General features: G+C 43.7%; 1 protein-coding gene across 3 annotated transcripts in view; it reads left to right on the plus strand.

Annotated features, from left to right (window-relative positions):
• Nucleotides 1-18,618, plus strand: part of RELL2 (RELT like 2) — a 161,967-nt gene that overhangs the window by 16,369 nt on the left and 126,980 nt on the right. Inside the window, exon 1 of one of the 3 annotated variants that reach the window (XM_073649732.1) lies at nt 9,284-9,473. The exons of the other annotated variants lie outside the window; for them this stretch is intronic. The gene's annotated coding sequence lies outside the window, so the exon portion shown is untranslated. Of the gene's footprint in view, nt 1-9,283; nt 9,474-18,618 lie in introns of those variants that run through there. 3 annotated transcript variants of the gene reach the window in all.

The following is an 18,618-nucleotide window of genomic DNA, read 5'->3' on the forward strand; positions in this document are numbered from 1 at the left end:
CCACGACCAATCAGCACAGTAGTGTTTAACTTTTGCGGCAAGATCAGTGATTGGTCGCGGGCCAAGACGGTGACCAATCACCGATTTGTGCGGCACATTTAAATAGCGGCCGCGACCAATTGGATGTCAGCGCCGCTCCCCGGTCCTCCCTTCACACCCTAGCCGCTGATGTCCCCACAGTATCCGCATAGTGTTACAAAGGTCCGGACATTTGTGTTAAAAATCGCTGATTGGTCGCTGGCACTGCCCGCGACTAATCACCGATTTGGGCGCCAAATTTAAATATCGGCCGCGACCAATCACCGATCTTGGCTCCACATTTAAACACCGCTGTACTGATTGGTCGCGGACGCTATTTAAATGTGGCGCCAAAATCGGTGATTGGTCACGCCCAGCGTCGGCGACCAATCAGCACAGCAGTGTTTAAATGTGGAGCCAAGATCGGCGATTGGTCGCAGCCGATATTTAAATTTGGCGCCAAAATCGGTGATTGGTCGCGGGCAGTGCCAGCGACCAATCAGCGATTTTTAACACAAATGTCCGGACCTTAGTAACACCATGCGGATACTGTGGGGACATCAGCGACTAGGGTGTCAAGGGAGGACCGGGGAGCGGCGCTGCGGGTCGGGATACTTCTGCTGCGAGCAGTCGCTCATCTCCCGGCTTCTCGCAGCGGAAGTAGCCGCACAGGCAGCGCCGCTCTCGGGTCCTCACTAATACGATTCCGCTCCCCGCTCCTCACCAATACGATTCGCTGATTGGTCGCCCTCTCCGCACGCGACCAATCAGTGATCTTGGCGCTAAAGTTAAACACCGCTCTGCTGATTGGTCGCGGGCACCGATTTGGGCGCCACATTTAAATAGCGGCCGCGACCAATCACCAATTTTGACGCCACATTTAAACACTGCTGTGCTAATTGGTCGCGAGCTTGGCGCCAAATTTAAACAACGCTCTGCTGATTGGTCGGGGACGCCAGACGCGTCCAATCTGCGAGATTGGCGCCAAATTTAAACAACGCTCTGCTGCTTGGTCTCGGTGGCCGGCCGTGACCAATGAACGAGATGGGCGGCAAATTTAAACGCCGCTCTGCTGATTAATCGCGGCCGGCCACCGCGACCAATCAGCGAGATTGGCGGCAAATTTAAACGCCGCTGTGCTGATTGGTCGCGGTGGCCGGCCGCAACCAATCAGCGAGATGGGCGGCAAATTTAAACGCCGCTCTGCTGATTGGTCGCGGCCGGCCACCGCGACCAATCAGCGAGATGGGCGGCAAATTTAAACGCCGCTCTGCTCATTGGTCACGGTGGCCGGCCGCGACCAATCAGCGAGATGAGCGGCACATTTAAACGCAGCTCTGCTGATTGGTCGCGGTGGCCGGCCGCGACCAATCAGCGATATAGGCTGCAAATTTAAACGCCGCTCTGCTGATTGGTCGCGGCCGCCGGCCGACCGCGACCAATCAGCGAGATTGGCGCCAAATGTAAACACCACTGTGCTGATTGGTCGCGGCCGCCAGCGACCGCTACCAATCAGCGATTTTGGCGCCAAATTTAAACATCGCTCTGCTCATTGGTCCCAGAGGCAGGCCGGCCGAGACCAATCAGCGAGATTGCCGCCAAATTTAAACAACGCTCTGCTGATTGGTCGATTTTATCGCCAAATTTAAACATGCTCTCCGGTCCTCACTAACACAGTTCGCTCATTGGTCGCGGCCGCCACCCGTGACCAATCACCGATCTTGCCGCCAAATTTAAACACCGTTTTGCTGATTGCGCCCGGTTGGCCGCATACATATTCTAGAATACCCAATGCATTAGAATCGGGCCACCATCTAGTGTACTCCATAAATACCAATCAATACATCAGAAAAAGCATAGAGAACTCCGCTGGTCAATAAAGACTCTAATCCGATTATGTCTTCTGCTGGATTCTTACCTAAGCAGCGGATGCATTTATCTCTACCATTCAGAAGTCTATGTAGCTATAACAGAGATAGTAAATGTACAGGATAGTCTTTCAGAATTCAGCAATCATCTAAAGTTTGAAGAGAATCTGTCAGCAGGATAAACCCTCCTAAGCCGTCTATATGGGCATGTAGGTCATAGGAAGCTGAATAATGTGATGCCTTGATATCCGTGATCTGATGTCTTATTCCAGAGAAATCCACATTTTTTTTTTGTAATATATAAATGAGCTGTTATGATCTATGGGTGGGACATATATCTCCCCAAGCTTATTTTAAATGAAAGGGGGAGTTACCAGTGTGAGACATGTAGATCAGGAGAGCAAACACTCAGTCATTATATGTCTCATGCAGGTAACGCCCCCTGTCATTTAAAATAAGCTCTGGGGGCAGATTGTTTGTAAGATCTATCTCCGGCCCATAGATCTTAACAGCTTATTTACATATTACACATTTGTCTGTGGCTTGCTTTCGTGCTACAATTTTAGAGCTCAGATTTTGCTGTGAATAAAACAGCAAAGTTGCAGATAAGTTGCACACAAGTCTTATATCACTTGTAACGCTTTTGGAAACATATGCAACCCTGTGTCGCAGTCACAAAATATGTCACGGGTCGCAACGCGATACCATAGGAGATCGATACATCCAGTGTTGCAGTGTAACGCTGTAATCTCAATGTCTCACAACAAGTGTCACTCTATAGCAGTAGCCTAATCTTTACAAGAATGACTGTCTACTCTGCACAAAATGTGGACCCACAAAGATCAGCTATTCTGGTTGTCCATTTTCGACAACCCTTTTCATGTAAAACTGTTGTGGAAAAAAAAATTATCTATTGGGTCAATTAAGTTTTATGTTAAACATATCTAAATGATTGTTGATGATTTTATTCACTAGTCCAAGTCATTACCTATATTAAAAATAATCCTGAAATCTTGCAGTTTTCACTCTCAGCCCTCTGTGTCCGCTGACACCTGCTTTGCACAGTTTACTTTACATATAGTAGTCATCTCATTATCATCAGACAGAAATACAGTGCCACATTCACATGCCCTTGTTTCAATGCACAGACCTAAACTAAAATCCTCACAGGCATGTATGGCTGTTAGTCTGGGTTAGTAGACCTGCAGTCGGTCGAGGCATTGTGGTCCATACATGTGAATACAGGCTAATATGTAGGCAAATAACATAGACTTTCCAACTGATGATAGGTGATAGAGAACGTCCATCTCCTGCTCCCATATTCCCCTGAAATGTCACAGATCATTGCGCTATTCAGCAGAGTTCATGGAGGCAGATCTCCTACCAAGGATACCTATCAGTGTTAGACCTCTTAAAGGACTTGTCCATTGCTGATTGGCTGCAGCCTTCATATTTTTGTGAGAGTGTTTCTAAGGCTATGTGCCCACGTTGCGGAACTGAAGCATATTTTCCACGCTTCTCCCTGGCGGGAAAATCGCATGCGGATTTTACATGCGGTTTTCCCGCCAGGTAGAAGCGTTTGTGAGGCGTCTTTGCAGCGTCTTTGCATGCATTTCCGCATGCGGGTTATCAAGCACTTCTCCAAGTGATTTAAGCATCACTTGGAAAAGTGCTTGACAAGTTGGTCACACTATATAAATCCATGCAACCGACATATATAGTGTGACCAAGTAATAGTTAAAAAAAAAGAATCAGAATGGTAAAAAATAAAAAAATAAAGTTTATACTCACCTTCTGATGCATTCTCTGCCCCGTCCGGAGTCTTGAGCGGCTCACGCTGTTGTATGCAGGACCTGCGGTGACGTCATTGAGTCATGTGATGGGTCACATGACTCATGACGTGGCAGGTCCTTCACACAGCAGAGCGATGGCGAGAAAACACCGGGAAGACATCAGAAGATAAGTATAAGCTTTATTTTATTCTTTTTTTTACAGGTTCTTTGGTACCCAGATCTGGAGGAGAATCTCCTCTCATCCAGACTTGGGTACCATCCGCACATTGATTCCGCATGCGGAAACGCAAAATTAATGAACATGCTGCGGATTTTTGACCGCAGCATATACGCTGCGGAAAAATCCGCAGCATGGGCATTGACATTGCGGAATGCCATTGGGGACCATGGGGTGCGGATATACATGCGTTTTACAAGCGTTTACGCTGCGGAAATTCCGCAGCGTATACGCTTGTAATACGCAACGTGGGCACGCAGCCTAAAGCTCATAAAAAAATGTGAAGGCTGCAGCCGATTAGCTGCAGTGGTCATGTGACGTTACGTCACTAGACCGGTGAGGTACACGAGGCTGAGAGCAGCTCTCCAGGAGGTAAGCATTTAGTATGATTACTTTATGCAGCACCCAGGAGTTGTACAGTAGTGGACAACCCCTTGAAGAACTCCAAAAGTCTAATTGGAGGAAATCTGATTTTTCTTTCCAATACCCCAATGACTTGGTTTTTTGCTTGTTTTTTGCTGCGTTTTTTGTTTTTTTCACTGTCCTTTTGTCTCTTTATGCATGTACATAAAGTTTATTGAAGAAAAAAAAATTTCATTCTGTATAATCAGGTTTTGGCACAAAAACTCTGAAAAAACTGACACCTGCATTTATGGTGTGTTTTTTCAAAGTTTTTTCACCACTCATTACTTCCAATGGGTGAAAAACGCTGAAAAACACTGAAAGAAGTGACCTGCTCTATTCTGCAAAAAAACATGCAAAGCACAAAATACTGATGAAACAAAAACCAAGCTGTGTGCATGAGATTTGTGGAATGTCATAGACTTTGCTGGTACTGTAAAACGTAGCTGAAAATTTGCATAAAAAACGCTGAAAAAACGCAGTGTGTGAATATATCCTAATAGCATGGTAGGTCAGGGAGCCAAAGGCTCTATGAGCCATTTTTCAGCCTGTGCCAGTCAGTAGCACGCCAGGCGAAATGAATAATGTTTATTTTATTTTTTTTAAAATGTCATTAGCTGGGGGCCATCATACTGAGTGGGGGGCTGGCATTGGGTGTCATCATACTGAGTGGGGGGTTGGTATTGAGGACCCTCATACGGAGTGGGGGGCTGGCATTGGGGACCCTTATACTGAGTGGGGAGCTGTGGAAGCATCATAATGAGGGTTCATCATACTGTGTAGGGGACTGTGGGGACCGTGAAACTGTGTGGGATGGAGGGCTGTTGGGGAATAATACTGAGTGGGGGATGTGGGAGCATTATACTGAGAGGCCATCATACTATGTCGGGGCAATGATACTGAGTGGGGCCTTCATACTGAGTGATGGCTATGAGGGCATCATACTGACAGGTGTGGGGAGCATCATACTCTATAATGGTCATTGAGAACACTAAGGGTGCTTCAATAGGGCAACAGGGGCATAATTACTGTGTACGTGCCACAATATGTCTCTCCCCCTATTTATAAAAGTTGGGAGATATGACTCGGTTTATTCCAATAATTTTATTTTTTTCTTTTAGAGGGGGGGCAAGGCTACTTTAGCTATGGGACCCCATAAATTTTATGTACGTCCCTGCCTGCAGAAAATGTTTGCAGCTATGAGTCACATACATAGATTAATTCTATGGAGCAGGGGCGTAATAATCGCGGTCGCAGAGGTCACGACCGGGCTCGTGCTCCTGGTGGCCCTCCGGTGCCAGCTCAAACTTAAGCTGAATGTGAATCCAAGGACACGCACCCAGCTGAAGTGTATTGTGGCACAGAGACCCGTCGGGTCCTTGCGTGCCAATACACGCTGTTGGCCAATCAGAGGCACGTGACTGGTGTGCATGGCAGTCACGTCATGCACTCCCGTCGCTTGCACGCTGAAATCAGCTGTCGGGTTCAGAAGAGGACGCCGCGTGGCAGGGGAGCTGAGTGAAGGTGAGTAGAATCATTTATTTTTTTCTATGCATTAAAGAACAGTGTCAGAAAGGATGGGGCATATATATACCAGGATGGGGCCCAGGATAAGGGACATAAATATACCAGGATAGAGGATTTATATATGAGGATGGGGAACATATATACCAGGATGGGGCCTAAGATGGGGGATATATATACCAGGATGAGGCCTGGGATAAAGGACATATATTCCAGGATGGGGAGTATATATACCAGGATGGGGGATATATATACCAAGATGGGGCCTAGGATGGGGGATATATACCAGGATGGGGCCCAGGATAAGGGACATATATTCCAGGATGGGTAACACACATACCAGGATGGGGCTATGATGGGTATATATATATACCAGAATGGGGGATATATATATACCAGGATGGGGCCCAAGATAAGTGACATATATTCCAGGATGGGGGATATATATTTACTAGGAGGGGGGATATACTGTATACCAGATGGGGCCCAAGATAAGAGACATATATTCCAGGATGGGGGATATATATTTACTAGGAGGGGGGATATACTGTATACCAGATGGGTCCCAAGATAAGAGACATATATTACTGGATGAGGGATATACACATATGTCCCAACTTTGGAAGAAGAGAAAGAGGGACATATCGCGCTACACGCGCAGCGGCAAGTTTTAGCCACGCCCATGGTCACACCCCAATCCACGACCATATACCATTTCTTTCTCCCAGGGACAGCTCCAGGTTTTCACGGGCCCCGGGCGAAAGAGTCTCAGTGGGCCCCTTTAACACATACCACGATTCATGATGCACTGATACGGCAGAGAAACATAGGTATAGTACAATGCATAGATTTCACTTCTTACATTACATGAGTGATATCTATTGTAAATTCTACAATAGCTCTGAAATCGGCGAATCCTCACAGCGCGTTCCCTGGGGGCATTCAAAAGATTTCATTTTAGACCGGACAGTATAGTCCTCCATAGAGTATAATGAGCCCCATATAATGCTCCATACAGTATAATGAGCCCCATATAATGCTCCATTCAGAATAATGGGCCCCATATAATGCTCCATACAGAATAATGGGCCTCATATAATGCTTCATACAGAATAATGGACACCATATAATGCACCGTACTGAATAATGGGCCCCATATAATGCTTCATACAGAATAATGGACACCATATAATGCACCATACAGAATATTGGACCCCATATAATGCTCCATACAGAATAATGGGCCCCATATAATGCTCCATACAGAATAATTGGCCCCATATAATGTTCCATACAGAATAATGAGCCAATATAATGCTCCATACAGAATAATAGGCCCCATATAATGCTCCATACAGAATAATGGGCCCCATATAATGCTACATACAGAATAATGGGCCCCATATAATGCTCCATACAGAATAATGGGTCCCATATAATGCTCCATACAGAATAATGGACCCCATATAATGCTCCATTCAGTACGGACCCCCATATATTGCGCCATTCAGTACGGGCCCCATATATTGCTCTATTCAGTACAGGCCCCATATATTGCTCCATTCAGTACAGGCCCCATATATTGCTTCATTCTGTATGGAACTCATATATTGCTCCATTCAGTATGGCCCCCATATATTGCTCCATCCAGTATGGGCCCCATATATTGGTCCATCCAGTATGGGCCCCATATATTGATCCATCCAGTATGGGCCACATATATTGCTCCATCCAGTATGGGCCCCATATATTGCTCCAACCAGTATGGGCCCCATATATTGCTCCATTCTGTATGGAACTCATATATTGCTCTATTCAGTATGGCCCCCATATATTGCTCCATCCAGTATGGGCCCTATATATTGCTCCATCCAGTATGGGCCCCATATATTGCGCCATTCAGTACGGGCCCCATATATTGCTCCATTCAGTACAGGCCCCATATATTGCTCCATTCAGTACAGGCCCCATATATTGCTCTATTCTGTATGGACCTCATATATTGCTCCATCCAGTATGGGCCCCATATATTGATCCATCCAGTATGGGCCCCATATATTGCTTCATTCAGTATGGGCCCCATATATTGCTCCATTCAGTATGGGCCCCATATATTGATCCATCCAGTATGGGCCCCATATATTGATTCATCCAGTATGGGCCCCATATATTGCTCCATTCAGTATGGGCCCCATATAATGATCCATCCAGTATGGGCCCCATATATTGCTCCATCCAGTATGGGCCCCATATATTGATCCATCCAGTATGGGCCCCATATATTGCTTCATTCAGTATGGGCCCCATATATTGCTCCATTCAGTATGGGCCCCATATATTGATCCATCCAGTATGGGCCCCATATATTGATTCATCCAGTATGGGCCCCATATATTGCTCCATTCAGTATGGGCCCCATATAATGATCCATCCAGTATGGGCCCCATATATTGATTCATCCAGTATGGGCCCCATATATTGCTCCATTCAGTATGGGCCCCATCTATTGATTCATCCAGTATGGGCCCCATATATTGCTCCATTCAGTATGGGCCCCATATAATGATCCATCCAGTATGGGCCCCATATATTGATTCATCCAGTATGGGCCCCATATATTGCTCCATTCAGTATGGGCCCCATATAATGATCCATCCAGTATGGGCCCCATATATTGCTCCATTCAGTATGGGCCCCATATATTGCTCCACTCAGAACGTGCCCCATATACAGCCACATACAGTATGGGCCCCATATATAGCCACATACAGTATATATATATATATATATAAAAAATCAAATACTTACCTTTCCTTTCCTCGCTGGTGGCAGGTCAGGACTCCTCAGCGTCTTCCCACACTCTGCACTGTCAGAGCAGAGGCTGCAGAGTAGTGAAGTCAGCACGCCCTGTATACGGGACAGTTGGGAGCGATGGATATACATACCAGGATGAGACCTATGATGGGGGATATATACCAGGATGGGTGAGATATATGTATATATACATATATATATATATATATATATATATATATATATATATGCATATACACACACAAGGATGGGGGGCCCCAATCCAAATCTTGCACCGGAGCCCATCGGACTATAGTTACGCCACTGCTATGGAGTAAACGTCCCGTGGCAGTACCAGCAGAGCCGTCGCTGCTGAGACATGATGAGGTGCCAGTCTGCTCTCATTTATTTACTGCAGTGAAAAAACAGATCTTGTTACATTATACAGGGGTGAAATAATGTGAGCCGTCAGTGGCCAGGCCATCTGTGTGCATCCATTATATCACAGCACAGTGACTGTATACATGGACACGCATCTCCTTGTGTCTGGGATTCGGGACTTGTCATGTGCACACATTCGCCCCTGCCACCCATGGTACTAAGCAGATGATCTATGGTTCCCTTGGGTGCTAAATGAGCTTTCTGAGACTGGGAGAAGCAGGCAGGATGAAGAGGAAGGAGGGAGGCGAAGAGGGGGGGTTCTGCTCCAGGGCCTGCAGCTGCACACATGCCGCTCTCAGCTGTGACCCTTCAGGAGATTTGCTACAGAGTTTAGATGGAACATTCCCAAATTGGTCCTCGGGAGGGTGGATGCGGCCGTGTTGCTAGGAGACATCTTCTTTGTTCTCAGGTATCCAGGTAAGTGACAGATGATATCTGCAGTCTAATCTGTTCCAGCTGGCGATGACATGATACGTTCACCCCCAGATCTGCAGACCCCACGGCGCACCTCACTGCGGCAAGCACCTGAGTGATGAATTATTGAGATGGGTAAATGAATTAAGATGGGTGTGACGGAAGATTGCAGAGATGAGTCAAGGTCACTCGTAAGGACGCAGCTGGATTCGGCGATGCTGCTCCACGTAGACGAAATATTACATGTGCTAATTATATTTTCGGCTGATCTGAGGATTTCTCAGAGATTGGGTTACAGTCTTTGACCCTATAGTGGTGGGTCGGTTACTTTTGTATCCTCTTTTTATAATAGTGATTAATACTGACAGCAGCATTTTCCGGACTACTGGAATAAAGGGGTAGACCACCTTCTGATACTACGGAAATTAAGCTTGTCATTGATATGAGATGGACACTGACTGTCAGATGAATGACCGGGCTAGCACGGGCAGCACCTGTTGGAAGGATTGTCAGATGCATACAATTCATTATGTCTGATTATAGCCACAAGTGTAAGCATAAAAGTAAAATTAAAACTAATGTGCTGTCAAGAAATCCAGTACGGCAGATTGTTTTTTTTTCTACATAATCTGTTGAAAGATTAAAAGGTAAGTCCAGTTTTCTGATAAAAGTCTGCCGTCACTCTATGTAACTGCAGACTTCTAAATCCTGACAGGTTGCGGTGTGCACGCTGTCTGGATTCACCGGTATTGCCAGTGACTGTGGGCGGCAAAGAGACTACAAGTATGCGATTTACATCTAAGCGGTCACATGCCGACTAGACATGCTTGGCTTCTCTCAATTTACCTAGGCAGGTACGTCTAGTCAGAATGTGTCCGGAAATATGCAAATCATATATGGTACATGCAGTCACGTGACTGCCCACTCTCACCAGCAATACCTGTGAATCCTAACCTCGTGTTTACCGCATGCTATCAAGATTCAGAAGTCTGTAGTCACATAGAACGACTGAAGACTTTTATCAGAAGACATTTTTGTTGCCTTTTTTTAATTAAATGCATATATGCTTTAAATCATATTTTTGCAATTGCGTTTCATTAAAGATGTGAAAGTTTGCATTTTATAGCCTATGTGTTGCAATGTCTATTGCTGGCTGCAGAATGAGTTCACTGCGAATCTGTCAGTGAGCTCCTTCTGATGGTCTTAAAACTTTTTTCTCTGTCTTTTTCTGAACTTCTTGCTTTTGATTTATGACCACAGAACACATTAAAGTTGAATGTGCATAGAGAGAGAGTGCATAGAGAAAGAGAGTGTAAAAGTCAAATTGCTAAAAAAATTAGCCCCAAATGCACACATTTAAAGAAAAAAAAATCCCCAAAGTTATCAAACCCCTTTGAAGAAAGTTTGTAATTTTGCCCTACAAGTTCACTACAATTTTGCAAGCAGTAGCATTAATTAAAATTGTCGGCATCTAGGAGTAACCACTGCCTGAAGGACAATTATAAACGTAAAGGAATGGTCACGAAGACCACCCATTTTTATATAGAATCTGGCCTCAAGTGAAAGGCTGACTATGTAATGCACAAATTGGCCAAGTCCACTGTCAGTGCAAATTGAGATGAACGAATTTCACAAAATTAATTTTGGACATATTCAATCCAGTCCAAAATAAAGAAATAAAGTAAGTCTGGATCAGAAATGCCTTCAAAAGATATTTATTCTCCTCTGACTAATGCGCTGAGGTCTCTCTAGAATCCAACGTCTAAAAAACTGGAGGGCCAAGAAGGGGTTAAATATGGCTTACACTCTCCAGTCTTAGGTCCGCTCCTCAGTTGTCACCCCCCCCCATCCCCGGTCCTCCGCTTGCTATCTTGTACTCTTCACACCTTCTGACACTTCGCCTCATATCATTGTCTTACGTTGTTCCCCATGTGAGATCTACAACCAGAAAATCTGAAGAGGATAGCGAGTGGAGGACCTCGGGGGAGCAACTGAGGGACGGGTCTAAGACAAGGTATAAGCTTTTATTACTTTTTACCCCCTTATCAGCCCTATAAAGAATCCAAAAAAACTCAGATAGTCCGAAAAAGAATGGGGCTGTTTACTTGCGGAAATGGCACCATTTTACCAAGCACTCTGTGATGCCCATATGAACTTGTGGAGCATATTTATATGCTCATTTTTGGCTGGGGTTCCACTCCAAAAATTGCTTTATGCTGCTTATGCCACATAGCAGTATGATACTGGTCACATTGGAACTTCAACTATGGCAAAGAAGTCTCAAAATTTCGCAACTAGGTTTCACGTTTTGTGACTTACTTGTTGTTGCGATGCCTTGTAGGTCTTAATGTAAGGTAGTGATTTTTGGACACATGTTCTGAATCGCGGTCAAAATCTACCTGTAGCACCAATCTTAAAGGTATTGTCCAGTCTACAAGACCCAATTTTATGTGAACTATTAGGAAAGTCTAAATAGGGTTTTTTTAGAGGAAAGTTCTCTCGTTCAGGACCTTCATCTTGTTGCACAGCTTCTGGATACCCACAGTTGCAGTAGAAACTTCACAGAGCAGATTACTTGGGATAACAAGCTTTTACTTCTCAGAACATGAGGTAAAGGAAAAAATGCACTGTCACACAGTACTGCATCAGGAAGTAAGAACAAAACAGAAAAAACAAGAGACTTTTTTCTTTTACAATACAGTAAACAAGGAAACTTTACACAACATCGCCATCTACTGTCAGATCAGTATGAAGTCCTCCTTCACACAAACAAAGAAGTCCACAGCTGTTGCATATACCAACACATCTCTTGGTCAGAGTAGAAAGTGGTGATAAAGAGCATCTCTGGCTCTGGACGGCCTGCATTATACACACAATTTATTGATTAGACTGGGACACTTGGGGGGACACTTTGTGTTTTGCATATTGTCAAGCGTCTCTACTAACAAGCAGTGATTGTCCTAAGTGGACAGCTTCCTTAAAGAGGACCTGTCACCAGATCTTGGTAAAGACCATAAAAATCAGCAGTAAATAAAAAAAAAACATATCTCTGGAACCATATACTGGATTTATTTAAAAAAACATTACTAAGGGGAGCAGCGAGAATTAAATAAGAGCAAAAACTGCCTGTTATTGTACTGATGATAGGTCCTCCATGTTAGGGAGCCTTGTGTGGATCCATATTATGACACTAATACAAATCTATAAAGCCTGTTCCTCATTATGCCTGAAACTCATATAAAATTTATGAAAAAAAATCAGATGTGACATATTTAATTGGATTTAAAAGACATACTGATAGGGAACTTATATTGTAAGTCCCAATGGGGACAGCAACGATGATGCCTGTAAAGCGCTGTGGAGTTAATGGCGCTATATAACTGAGTAACTGAGCTATATTACTGTACTATGCCATTACAAAGGCACAATACAGTGCTGCACAGGGTGCCTATGACCCCATAATACAGATCCATAGTGACTCTACGGCCTCATTCACACATATTTTTGATCAGTATTTAATCAGTATTTGTATTCCAAAAACGTCAAAGAGACCTGGCACACGTGCACTGCAGTGCTTTACTCCGCGCTGGTCAGGGCAGAGGGAAGTGCGCCTGCGCAGGAGCACGATGCAGAGGACACTGAGGATGATGTAGGACACGTCATCCACATGAAGCAAGAAGAAGGGAGGCGCCGGACCAAGACCAGCGACGCCCATTGGACCGGACCGCCCCGCAGGTGGGTATAATAAAGGCTCTTTTTCTATTCTTGCAGGCTGGATTGGGGGCATATATTTAGCATATTAGAATGCTATATATTAGGGCTGAAAGGTGGTGGTCTTACCTCATATGGGACCAACCTGCTGACAGGTTCCCTTTAAGCTGTTCATACTTTTGATCCAAGAAGGCAGGAAATTAAAAAAAAAAGTAATGCACACATTTGATTTAAAAGTTTGATGCACTCTCCTTATGAGTACATGATTTTTCTGTTTCATCATTGGAAAGGGAAATAAGAATCACATATTGACACTGTGCGGATACACAGATCTCTGCTGGGACCCAGGTGTGAGAACTTCAGGAAACGTTATGGCTTTGTGTTATATAATTTATAGCATCTTTTGCTATTAAGTTGTTCTTTTCAAATCAGTTTTGCAAACGTTTCTTGGAATTCTTGTTGTTATCACGGCAGGTTATTTAATTATTTACAATACATAATCTGTTCTGACAGATGATCTGTAATATAGGCTTGAAGGGCAATTAGGAATTCACTGACTGTAAGAAAGATTCAAAAACTTAAAAAGTTTCTGGCTTCTTAACCATTTCTTTTTTCTGTGTAGAGAATAGTAATTTTTTTTTTAGTTTTTTTGTTCCCTTTTATTTATATAATGAAAATGACTAGATATGTAATTGCACTACATATGCAGATAGGTTATCAGTTTATGTCAGTATTAAAGGGTTATTCCCAAAAAATCAAGGTATACCCTTTGAATAATCTAGAGAATAACTGGTAACCCTGAGAAGGGGCTTTGGGTCTGACTACAACAGGTCTAAGGAGACCTAAAAACTTCTGCTGAAATAATTATGGATTTTCTACTGTCCCATATTAATTTCTGATGGGTTCTGGGTTAGGTAATTTCATTAAGCATCAAAGCAAAGTTTACAAAACAATGTCACGGAGCTGGAGAAGGGAACCAAATTAATCAAGAGAGCCCAGGTATAAGGAATGCTTTAACCCCTTAAGCCCCGAGGGTGGTTTGCACGTTAATGACCAGGCCAATTTTTACAATTCTGACCACTGTCACTTTATGAGGTAATTACTCTGGAACGCTTCAACGGATCCCCCCGATTCTGAGATTGTTTTTTCGTGACATATTGTACTTCATGATTGTGGTAAAATTTCTTCGATATCACTTGCGTTTATTTGTGAAAAAAATGGAAATTTGGCGAAAATTTTGAAAATTTTGCAATTTTCAAAATTTTTATTTTTATGCCCTTAAATCAGAGAGATATGTCACACAAAAGAGTTAATAAATAACATTTCCCACATGTCTACTTTACATCAGCACAATTTTGGAACCAAATTTTTTTTTTGTTAGGGAGCTATAAGGGTTAAAAGTTGACAAGCGATTTCTCATTTTTCCAACAAAATTTACAAAACCATTTTTTTAGGGACCACTTCACATTTGAAGTCACTTTGAGAGGTCTTTATGACAGAAAATACCCAAAAGTGACACCATTCTAAAAACTGCACCCCTCAAGGTGCTCAAAACCACATTCAAGAACTTTATTAACCCTTCAGGTGCTTCACAGAAATTTTTTGAATGTGGAAGAAAAAAATGAACATTTAACTTTTTTCACAAAAATGTTACTTTAGACCCAATTTTTTTATTTTCACAGGTGTAACAAGAAAAAATGGACCCCAAAATTTGTTGTGCAATTTCCCCTGGGCACGCAGATACCCAATATTTGGGGAAAAAAACACTGTTTGGGCGCACGGCAGGGCTCGGAAGGGAAGGAGCGCCATTTGACTTTTTGATTGTAAAATTTGCTTGAATAATTAGCGGACGCCATGTTGTGTTTGGAGAGCCCCTGTGTGCCCAAACATTGGAGCTCCCCCACAAGTGACCCCATTTTGGAAACTAGACCCCCCAAGGCACCTATCTAGGTGCATAGTGAGCACTTGGAATCCCCAGGTGCTTCACAATTGATTCGTAAAAATGAAAAAGTGTTTTTTTTTTCACTTTTTCATTTTTACGAATCAATTTGTGAAGCACCTAGGGGTTCCAAGTGCTCACTATGCATCTAGATAGGTGCCTTGGGGTGTCTAATTTCCAAAATGGGGTCACTTGTGGGGGAGCTCCAATGTTTGGGCACACAGGGACTCTCCAAATGCAACATGGTATCCGCTAACAAATTGAATGAAAAATCGGCTCAAATTGTTAGCGGACACCATGTTGCGTTTGGAGAGCCCCTGTGTGCCCAAACATTGGAGCTCCCCCACAAGTGACCCCATTTTGGAAACTAGACCCCCCAAGGCACCTATCTAGATGCATAGTGAGCACTTGGAACCCCCAGGTGCTTCACAAATTGATTCATAAAAATGAAAAAGTGTTTTTTTTTCACTTTTTCATTTTTATGGATCAATTTGTGAAGCACCTGGGGGTTCCAAGTGCTCACTATGCATCTAGATAGGTGCCTTGGGGGGTCTAGTTTCCAAAATGGGGTCACTTGTGGGGGAGCTCCAATGTTTGGGCACACAGGGGCTCTCCAAACGCAACATGGTGTCCGCTAACAATTTGAGCCGACAATTTGTTAGCGGACACCATGTTGCATTTGAAGAGTCCCTGTGTGCCCAAACATTGGAGCTCCCCCACAAGTGACCCCATTTTGGAAACTAGACCCCCCAAGGCACCTATCTAGATGCATAGTGAGCACTTGGAACCCCCAGGTGCTTCACAAATTGATTCATAAAACTGAAAAAGTGAAAAAAAAAACACTTTTTCATTTTTATGAATCAATTTGTGAAGCACCTGGGGGTTCCAAGTGCTCACTATGCATCTAGATAGGTGCCTTGGGGGGTCTAGTTTCCAAAATGGGGTCACTTGTGGGGGAGCTCCAATGTTTGGGCACGCAGGGGCCCTCCAAATGCAACATGGCGTCCGCTAACAATTTGAGACGATTTTCCATTCAATTTGTTAGCGGACACGTCACGTTTGGAGAGCCCGTGATGTGCCTAAACAGTGGCGCTCCCCCACAAGTGACCCCATTTTGGAAACTATACCCCCCAAGGATTTTATTAAGGTGTATAGTGAACATTTTGAACCCAGAGGTACGACACAGAATTAGTTTACATTAGGTCATCATATTGAATAAGTTGTCATTAGTCTTGAGCGCAAGTGCTCGCTACTTGAGTTTGCATTGGGTACTCAGGTATGCACCATGTACAGCGTGTGCTCGAGTGACATGCTCGAGTCCCTGCTCCGCATGTTTCACGGTTATTAGACACCCAAAAAAAACATGCGGGGATCGCTCGTGCATGGCAGGCAATCCCCGTAACGTTTTTTTGGCCGCGAAGCATATGTGGCAGAGACTCGAGCATGTCACTCAAATACCCACGATACTCAATGCATACCAGAGCACCCGATGCAAACTCAAGTAGCGAGCACTTGTGCTCAACACTAGTCGCCATATCGTCATCTTTTTTTCTTACTTTTGAAAAAAATCCCAACCCCATCACAACCCTAACCCCAACCCTAACCCCAACCCCAGCCCTAACCGTAGCACAACCCTAACCCTAGCACAACCCTAACCCTAGCACAACCCTAGCCCTAGCACAACCCTAACCCTAGCACAACCCTAGCCCCAAACCCAGCTCTAACCCTAGCCCACTCCTAACCCAAGAGTTTATTTTTGACGCCGTTCCTTGTGCGGTATAAGTGATTAGACGACTTTATTCTTCGGGTCAGTGTGATTACAGCAATACCAGAATCATATGGAGTTTTTATGACTGACAGCTGTCACACACTAAAAGACGCATTTTTTGTAAAATCTAGTTTTTGCATCGCCATATTTTGAGAGCTATAATTTTTCCAGATTTTGGCAGACAGTCATGTGATGTCTCGTTTTTTGTGGGATGACTTGACGTTGTTATTGGTGCCATTTTCAGGCACGTGACATTTTTTGATCGCTTTCTATTCCGATTTTTGGGAGGCAAAATAAACAAAAACCAACAATTCAGGAATTGTTTTTTTTTGTTTTTTTTTTATTCTGTTCCGCGTGTGGTAAAATTGATAAGGCAGCTTTATTCTTCGGGTCAGTACGTTTACAGCGGTACCACATTTATATCGTTTTTCTATGTTTTGCACTTTTACATAATAAAAGCAATTTTATAGAAAAAAATATTTTTTAGCATCGCTTTATTCTGAGAGCTATAACTTTTTTATTTTTCAGATGATGGAGCTGTATGGCAGCTTGTTTTTTGTGGGACGAGATGACGTTTTCAGCGGTACCATTTTTATTTATATTTGTCTTTTTGATCGCGTGTTATTCCATTTTTTGTTTGGCGGTATGGTGATAAAGCATTGTTTTTTGTTTAGTTTTTTTTTTTTTTTTTTACCGTGTTCACTGAAGGGATTAACTAGTGGGACAGTTTTATAGGTCAGGTTGTTCCGGACGCTGCGATACCAAATATGTGTACTTTTATTGTTTTTTTTGTTTTTTTTTATAATAATATTTATTGATGGGTACATTATATTTTTATTTTTGGTGGATTATTTTTTTTATTTTTTTTTTTCATATTTTTGCAATTTTTTATTTTTTTTTTTCACTTTCTGGAAGCTTATATAGTTTATTACTTTGTCCCACTCTGGGACTTTCACTTTTTTTTCTCTGATCGCCTGCATGGCACAGGAATGCAGCACCATCCCTGTGCCATGCAGGCTGTCAGCGCCGGACAGGGAGAAGATTGTTTGGGGATGCACTGCGCATGTCCAAACAATCTTCCTGCTGTCTGGTGACCCGGATGTTGTCATGACGACTTCGGGTCGTCATGGCAACACCCGGGAAGCCTTTGCAGACAGCGCTGGAAGCCGGAAGAGGAGGTGAGTATCTGCGATCACCTCCCCTTGCCCCCGCAATGCTGCGATCGACTTCGATCGCAGCATCGCGGGGGTTAATGTGCTGGGAGCGGTGCAGGACCGCTCCCTGCACATAGTATCGGGTGTCAGCTGTGACAATCAGCTGACACCCGGCGGCGATCGCGCCCGCACAGCCTGTGTGCGCGCGCGATCGCCATGACGTACTAATACGGGTCTGGCTCTTAAGTCCCAGGGCACAGACGCGTATTAGTACATCAGATGTTGTTAAGGGGTTAAAGACCAAGGGCACGATTCACCTAGCAGCTTCTGCCAGTTTTCTTGTGTAAAACTGGTTGAAATGTCGCAAGTTGCATACATTCTGCTGAAATATACTCCAGTCACTTATTGGTGTACATTTCTTGATTGGCGCACACCAGCTTTAAGGTGCACCAAATTCATGAAGATGCACCTCTTTGGCGTATCCAACTCCACATTTTATATGTCAGTCTTGATTAATCTGATAACCTTAGTGTATATAATTTAGAGAAAAAAGTATAAGATGGTATCGTGTGAAAA

This window comes from Phyllobates terribilis, unplaced genomic scaffold, assembly GCF_046119375.1.
Source record: "Phyllobates terribilis strain yellow unplaced genomic scaffold, ASM4611937v1 Scaffold_10__3_contigs__length_209671492, whole genome shotgun sequence".
In the NCBI taxonomy this organism is placed as follows: Eukaryota; Metazoa; Chordata; class Amphibia; order Anura; family Dendrobatidae; genus Phyllobates; species Phyllobates terribilis.